The sequence below is a fragment of the Chiloscyllium plagiosum genome, unplaced genomic scaffold, assembly GCF_004010195.1.
Source record: "Chiloscyllium plagiosum isolate BGI_BamShark_2017 unplaced genomic scaffold, ASM401019v2 scaf_1558, whole genome shotgun sequence".
Taxonomy (NCBI): Eukaryota; Metazoa; Chordata; class Chondrichthyes; order Orectolobiformes; family Hemiscylliidae; genus Chiloscyllium; species Chiloscyllium plagiosum.
In genome coordinates, this window is record NW_025214383.1 from 5,678 (window position 1) to 12,553 (window position 6,876).

Sequence of the window (6,876 nt, forward strand, 5' to 3'; positions counted from 1 at the left end):
CCAGTTTTTAAGTGATACCTGCGGAGTATTTGTTTACAGTTTGTAAAGTATTTTTCCTGAGGGCAGTTGAGAGTTAACCACATTGCTGTGGGTCTAGAGTCACATGTTGGCCAGATCAGGTGAGGATGACCGTTTCCTTCCCTACAGGACATTAGTGAACCAGATGGGTTTTCTAACAATCAACAATCATGGTCATCATTCGCCTTTTCGTTCTAGATTGTATTGAATTCCGATGCTGCCATCAGCCATGTTGGGATTCTAACCCTAATCCTCGGAACACTGTACATATCACTCATCTGGCAGGAATACCATTAAGCCATTGCCTCCCTCTTTAGCAATGTTTCAAAGAAAGTTCCATCATTCTAGGTGTACAATGTGAGATAAAATACTGCAACGTCCATGTGTCAGCCTCTCCAAAAGGTCAATCAACAGAAATTTGTTTGGGGGCAAAATATTTCACTTTTTTGGGAGAGTTTATTAAACAAAAATGAATCCAAATAAAAATCTTATGCCACGGACATGTAATTTCTGAAGCCGGAGGGGGATTACAGAGACAGGGAGGGTTGTATGGCCAGAGGGGGGTTGTTGTCCAAACATCACTGTGGTGTACATGGACTGCAGCATTTCAGGGAGGCGGTAAAGGTAGCCAATAAATACTGATCTGGGCAGCAAAGACAACCCCCAGTGAATAAAACCAAGAGTGACCCCTCTGAGCTGACTTGCTGTGAATTTAAAAACCTCTCTGGAAATGGAGTGGGCAGAGAAGAGAAACAGAGATATTTCACAGCTGCCCACCGAGAGACCTTACCCTTGGAAGTACTCCGAGCCGGGGATCAGCTCAGTGAGTTTCAGTCTCTTCAATATCAATCTTAGTCGGTTTTATTTTATTAAATCTACAATCCTGAGTAAGGTGAGGATTTCTTTTTAATGTCTTACGGTCTCTTGATTAAATGTTTAAGATATGAAACGTAAGAATTAAGTTATTGTCTGGCAGTATTTTCCGAGCAGTAAGACTGTGTCTTTGTCTTGGTCTGTAGGTTGTTAAGGCGGAGGGATGGCCTGTTGTAGAGTGGTGTGCTGTTCCTGTCGGATGTGGGAGATTAGGGAGAGTTTCAATGATCCTGATGATTGTCTGCAGGAAGTGTGATTGCAAATCCTGTTGGATCGCATGGATTGGTGGAGGAGTGATTAAAGGCAGTGAGGAATTGACAGGAGCCGGGGGGTGTTATAGGTGGCAGTCTCAGGAATGCAGAGTACTGCAGATACAGTCAGGTAGATGGGTTACTGCCAGAAAAGCTAGGAGGGGTAGGTCGGTACTGCAGGAGTCTCTCGTGGCTATCCCCATCTCAGACAAATATACTGTTTTGGAAAATGTAGTTGGTAATAGACTTTCAGGGGAATGTAGCACTGACAGTCAAGTTACTGGTACTGAGACTGGCTTCTAACAAAATGTGAGGTGTATCCAGTTCCACACGATCGATGGTGATAGGGGACTCGCCAGTCAGGGGCACAGTCTGCCATTTCTGCAGCTGACAGTGAGACATCAGAATGGGTTGGTGCTGCCCTGGTGCCAGTGTCAAGGATGTCTCACAGAGGGAGCAGAATATTCTCAAAAGGGAAAATAACCAGTGGGAGGTCATTGTACATTGGTACCAATGGCATAGGAAGGTGAAAGCATGGGGTCCTGACGAGTAGGGAGATTTGCTAGTGCCACTCGGGAGGCATTAAACCTGTGAGGGAGTCAGGGTAATCCTAAAGAGATAGTGAGAAAAGAGGTGAGTCTGAGGCTGGTACTGTTCACCAGTCAGACTGTCAAGGCAGGCAAGAGCAAGTCACAGAATGAGGTGCGACGGACCAGTTGCACTGCATTTATTTCAGTGCAAGAGACCTGACCGGTCAGGAAGGTGGGGTCAGGGTATGGTTTTGAACATGGCACTGGGATATTAAAGCAATTACAGAGGCATCACTCAGGGATGGATAGGACTAGCAGCTTAATGTCCCAGGTATAGATGCTATAGCAAAGATAGAAAGAAGCCAACAGAGCAGGGAGAGAGGTGTTTTTGATTAGGGATAACATTCTGGCTGGGCTTCGGGAGGATATTCCTGGGAGTACATCCAGGCAAGTTATTTGGTTGGTACTGAGAAATAACAAAGGGATGGCCATCTTACTGGGATTGTAATTTAGACTCTCTCCTAATAGTCAGTGAGGAATTGATGCACAATTTTACCAGGAGACCTCAGTTATCTGTAAGAATAATATGAATGCAATGATAAGGGTTTTTAACTTTAACAACATGGCCTCGGAGTGCTGTAGTGTCAAGGGCTTGGATGGGAAGGTATTTGTTCAGTGTGTACGAGAACATTTCAGATTCAGTTTGTAGGATGTACCTACTAGAGAAGGAACAAAACCTGACCTGTTTTCTTTATTCATTCATAGGATGAGGCTGTCACTGGCTCGGCCAGCATTTATTGCTGCGTTTACCTAGAGGGCAGTTAAGAGTCAACCACCTTGCTATAGATCTTGAGTCCAGACCATGCAGACCAGACCAGGTAAGGATGGCATTTTCCTTCCCTAAAGGTCATTAGTGAACCACATTGGTTTTTCCAACAATTGACAATGGATTCCTTGTCGTCACTAGATTATTTTTTCCAGATATTTATTGAATTCACGTTCCAAAATCTGCCATGATGGGATTCAAGCACGGGTCCCCAGAATGTTTTCTGGGTCTCTGGATTAACTGTCTAGCGATAATTTCACTCCGTCATCACTGCCACTTAGGAAATGAGGCAGGTGAGTGACTGAGTTATCAGTGGGGCAGCGCATCAGCACCAAAGAACCCACAGTATTGTGGCTCAGTGGTTAACGCTGCTTCCTCAGCACCAGGGACCTGGGTTTGATTCCAGCCTCAGGCGACTGCCTGTGGACTGAACATGGGAGGTGCAGAGGGAATGGTCTCTGCGGAACACAGATAGGGTTGGGGAGGGAAATATGTCTCTCGTGGTGGGGTCTGACTTTAGATAGCAGAAATAACAGATTTTAATGCACTGTATCTGGAGATTAATGGGGTGGAAGGTGAAGACCGCAGGGTTATATTCTTTATTGTGGCTGGAGGGATGGGGTAAAGGCGGAGGTGCGGGAAGTAGAGGGTATGTGTTGGAGGGCATTGTTGATCAAGTCAGAGGAAAATTATGGTCCTTGAAGTAAGCCTTTCTGGGATGTCCTGGCATAGAATCCAAAGAGATTAAACAAATATATCACAGACAAAAGATTAACTGGACCAGCGAATAGGACCCCTTAAAGGTCAACAAGGCTGTCTATGGAACCACAGGGGGTGCGAAAGATATGCAAATATTTCACTTCATTTTTACTGGAGAAGTATATGGAAGCTCGAGAGTTTGGAGAAATAAACAGTGATAACTTGAAAAGTGTCCATGTTACAGAGGAGGTGGTACTGGATGTCTTAAATCGCATCAAGGTGGATAAAGCCCTGGAACCTGATCAGGTGTATCCTGGAACTTTCTGGAAATCTAGGGATTGTTGGGCCTCTCCTGAGGTATTTGTATCGTTGATAGCGACAGGTGAGGTGCCATTATTTTAAAAAAAGTGGTAAGGAGAGGCCATGGAGCAAGAAAACAGTGAACCTGAAGTCAGTGGCAGGCAAGTTGTTGGAAGGGATTCTGAGGGACAGGATATCCATCTATTAGGAAAGGTAAGGAATGATCAGGGACAGTCAATGTGGCTTTGTACATGCACAATTATGTCTCACTAACTTGAGTGAATGTTTTGAAGTGACAAAGAAAATTGATTAGTCCAGGCGGTGAATGTTGTTTATATGGACATTCAACAAGGGTCCACAAAGCAGACTGGTTAGCAGGGTTAGATAACATGGAAAGCAGGGAGAGCAAGCCATTACAAAACTACCTTAAAGGTTGGAGACAGAGGATGATGGATGGTTGCTCTGCGGACTGGAGGCCTGTGAGCAGCAATGTGCTGCAAGAATGGATATTGGGCCCTTAAATAAATGACTTGGATGTGAATATATGAGGTATGGTTTGTAGGTTTACAGAAGACACCAAAATTGGATGTGTAGTGGACAGTGAAGAAGGTTAGTTCAGAATACAACAGGATCTTGATCTGATGGGCCATTGGAGCAAGGAATGGCAGGCGGAGTTCAATTTAGATAAATGTGAGTTGTATTTTGGAAAGGCAAATCAGGGCAGGACTTATACACTTAATGGCAAAGTCCTGGGGAACATTGCTGAACAAAGAGACCTTGGAGTGCAGGTTCCTTGTTCCTTGAAAGAAGAGTCACAGGTAGGCAGGGGAGTGAATGCAGCATTTGTTACGCTCCCCGTTATTGGTCAATGCATTGAAATCAGCTGTTGTGACGTCATATTGTGGCTGGATAGGGCGCTGATTAAGGCCATTCTGGAATTCTGTTTTCAGTTCCAATCTCCCTGTTCATGGAATAATGTTGAGAAACTTGAAAGGGTTCAGAAAACATTTGCCAGGATTTTACCAGGGTTGGACGTTTTGAGCTATTGGGAAAGGCTGAATAGGCTGGGACTATTTCCCCTGGAGAGTTGGAGGCTGAGAGGTGATCTTATAAAATCATGAAGGGCATGGATAAGGTGAGCAGTCAGGGACTTTCTCCCAAGTTCGGTGGGTCCAGAACTGGAGGGTACAGGCTTAAGGTGAGAGGGGAAAGATTTAAAAGGGATCTAAGGAGCATCTTATTCATGTTGAGGGCATTGCAAGTATGGAATGAACTGCCAGAGGAAGGGGTGGAGGATAGTACAATTGCAGCATTTAAAAGGCATTTGATTGGGTACATGAAGAGGAAGACTTTAGAGGGATAAGGGTGAACCGCTGGCAATGGGACTCCATTAATGCTCTCCGTTATTGGTCAATGTATTGAATACAAAAGCTGGGATGTCATCTTGTGGCTGGACAGGACGTTGATTAAGCCACTTCTGGAATTCTGTTTTCAGTTTGAATTTCCCTGTTCTGGGAAGGATGTTGTGAAACTTGAAAAGGTTTGGACAAGATTTACAAAAACGTTGCCAGGATTGGAGGATTTGGGCTACGGGGGAGGCTGAATAGGCGGGTCTATTTCCCCTGGAGAGTCAAAGACTGAGAGGTGACTTCATGGAGATTTATAAATTCATGAGGGGCGTGGATAAGGTGAGCAGCCAGGGTCCTATTTCCTCAGGTTAGGTGGGTCCAAAACTAGAGCACCTGGGTTTAAGTTGAGAGGGCAAAGATTTAAAACAGATCTAAGTGGCAACGTTTTCAAGCTGAGTGTGGTGTGTGTATGGGAGGGGCTACCAGATGAAGTAGTGGAGGGTGATAAAATCACAACATTTAAAAGCTCCCAATTGGGTACATGAATAGGAAGGGTTTTGATGGATACCGGCCAATAGATGCTAAATGGGTATCCATTAGTTTAGGATTCCTTGTTGGCATGGACAAATTGGACCGAAGGTCTGTTTCTTTGATCGTAATATATTAAGATGCATTCCTCTATTTTGTGGAGAGCTAGCTGAAGCACAGATAATTATTCTTGGAGCTGAGAAGGTGAAGCAGTGATTTCGATCTGGTGCAGATTAGGTTCCAAGAACTTGAATTTGAAGTGAGAGAGAGAGGGATTGTTAACACTGTCACAATTTTTAGTAACTACTTTCAAGTAATTGGCAAATAATACAAGGTGAAAATGTGAACACTATTTTACTCAGTGAGTTCTGAGCATCTGGAACAGTCTGAACGACACAGATTCAGCAGGTATTCTGAAACAGACTTGGAATTTTACTTTTTAAGGAAAGATTTGGGGGGCTGTGGGCACATGGGAGGGGACTTGGGACAGACTTGCAGCATCTCCAGAGGGAGAGAATACAGTCCCAATGGGCTGAATATCCCCCCAGCCCCTGTGTTCTGTGATACTGTCCCATTCACTGTGAATGATGAAGCTCATCCCAGGGCAGAGAGAGGGATTAGCCCTCCACTCTCATCACAATGGGGCCCGGCTGATTGACGGCAGCTCCAGACAAATGGGAGGAGAGTCTGTGTGGTCCTGCAGCCAATGGGATTGAATGAGGGGTGTGGCCAGCAAGACAACACCTGTCCATGAGCTGTGCCGGTGCAGTGTCACTGTTTGGGGTTGGGAGAGACAGCAGAGACTGGGATAGAGGCTGTTGGACCTAAATTACAAACTCCCGGTAAATTAAAACCAAAAGAACTGCAGAAGATGTAAATCAGAAACAACAACCAGGACGTTCTGGAAAAGCTCAGCAGTTCTGGCAGTATCTGTGATGAAAAATCATGGTTAAAGTTTCAGACCCAGTGTCCCTTCCTCAGGACAGATGTTACTGAGAAAAAAAGTCAGTTTATGTGCAGAAGTTAGTGTGGGGGGAAGATAAAAGGAGTAAAGGATAGGTGGGGATAGAGTGAGAAGAACGGTTGGATAAGGAAAATTATCTGGCTGGGGGAGGGTGACTATCTGTTAGTGGAGACTGTTAGTGGCTAACCATAGGTAGTGTGTAATGGCAGGCTGTGAGAACAAGGCCTGGTGGGTTGGGTAGGGGACTACGACATGAGGTTGTTAACCTATGGTTAGCGACTAACTGTCTCCATTGTAAGCTGTTGCCCACCTATATCACTCCACGATTGGAGCTGCCGAGGACACAAACCTTTGGAATATCCTCCCTAACCCCCTCTCTCCGCCTTAAAGATGTATCTAAAAATCGTTCTCTTTAATCAACGTTTCATCATTCGTGAAGCATTTTAGGAGATTTGTCAATGTGAAAGGCTCCATACAATGCAGGTAGTTGTTGTTATTGTCTGACATCAGGAGAAACAGGGATGAGCCCTCTCTCTCA

The 6,876-nt window shown here is 44.9% G+C and overlaps 1 long non-coding RNA gene across 1 annotated transcript in view; it reads left to right on the forward strand.

Annotated features, from left to right (window-relative positions):
* Nucleotides 1-213: 213 nt before the first annotated feature.
* LOC122547874 overlaps nt 214-6,876 on the forward strand; it is an 11,150-nt gene continuing 4,487 nt past the window's right edge. Inside the window, exons 1-2 of the long non-coding RNA XR_006311110.1 lie at nt 214-420; nt 2,438-2,550. This is a non-coding gene — a long non-coding RNA (uncharacterized LOC122547874). The remainder of the gene's footprint in view (nt 421-2,437; nt 2,551-6,876) is intronic.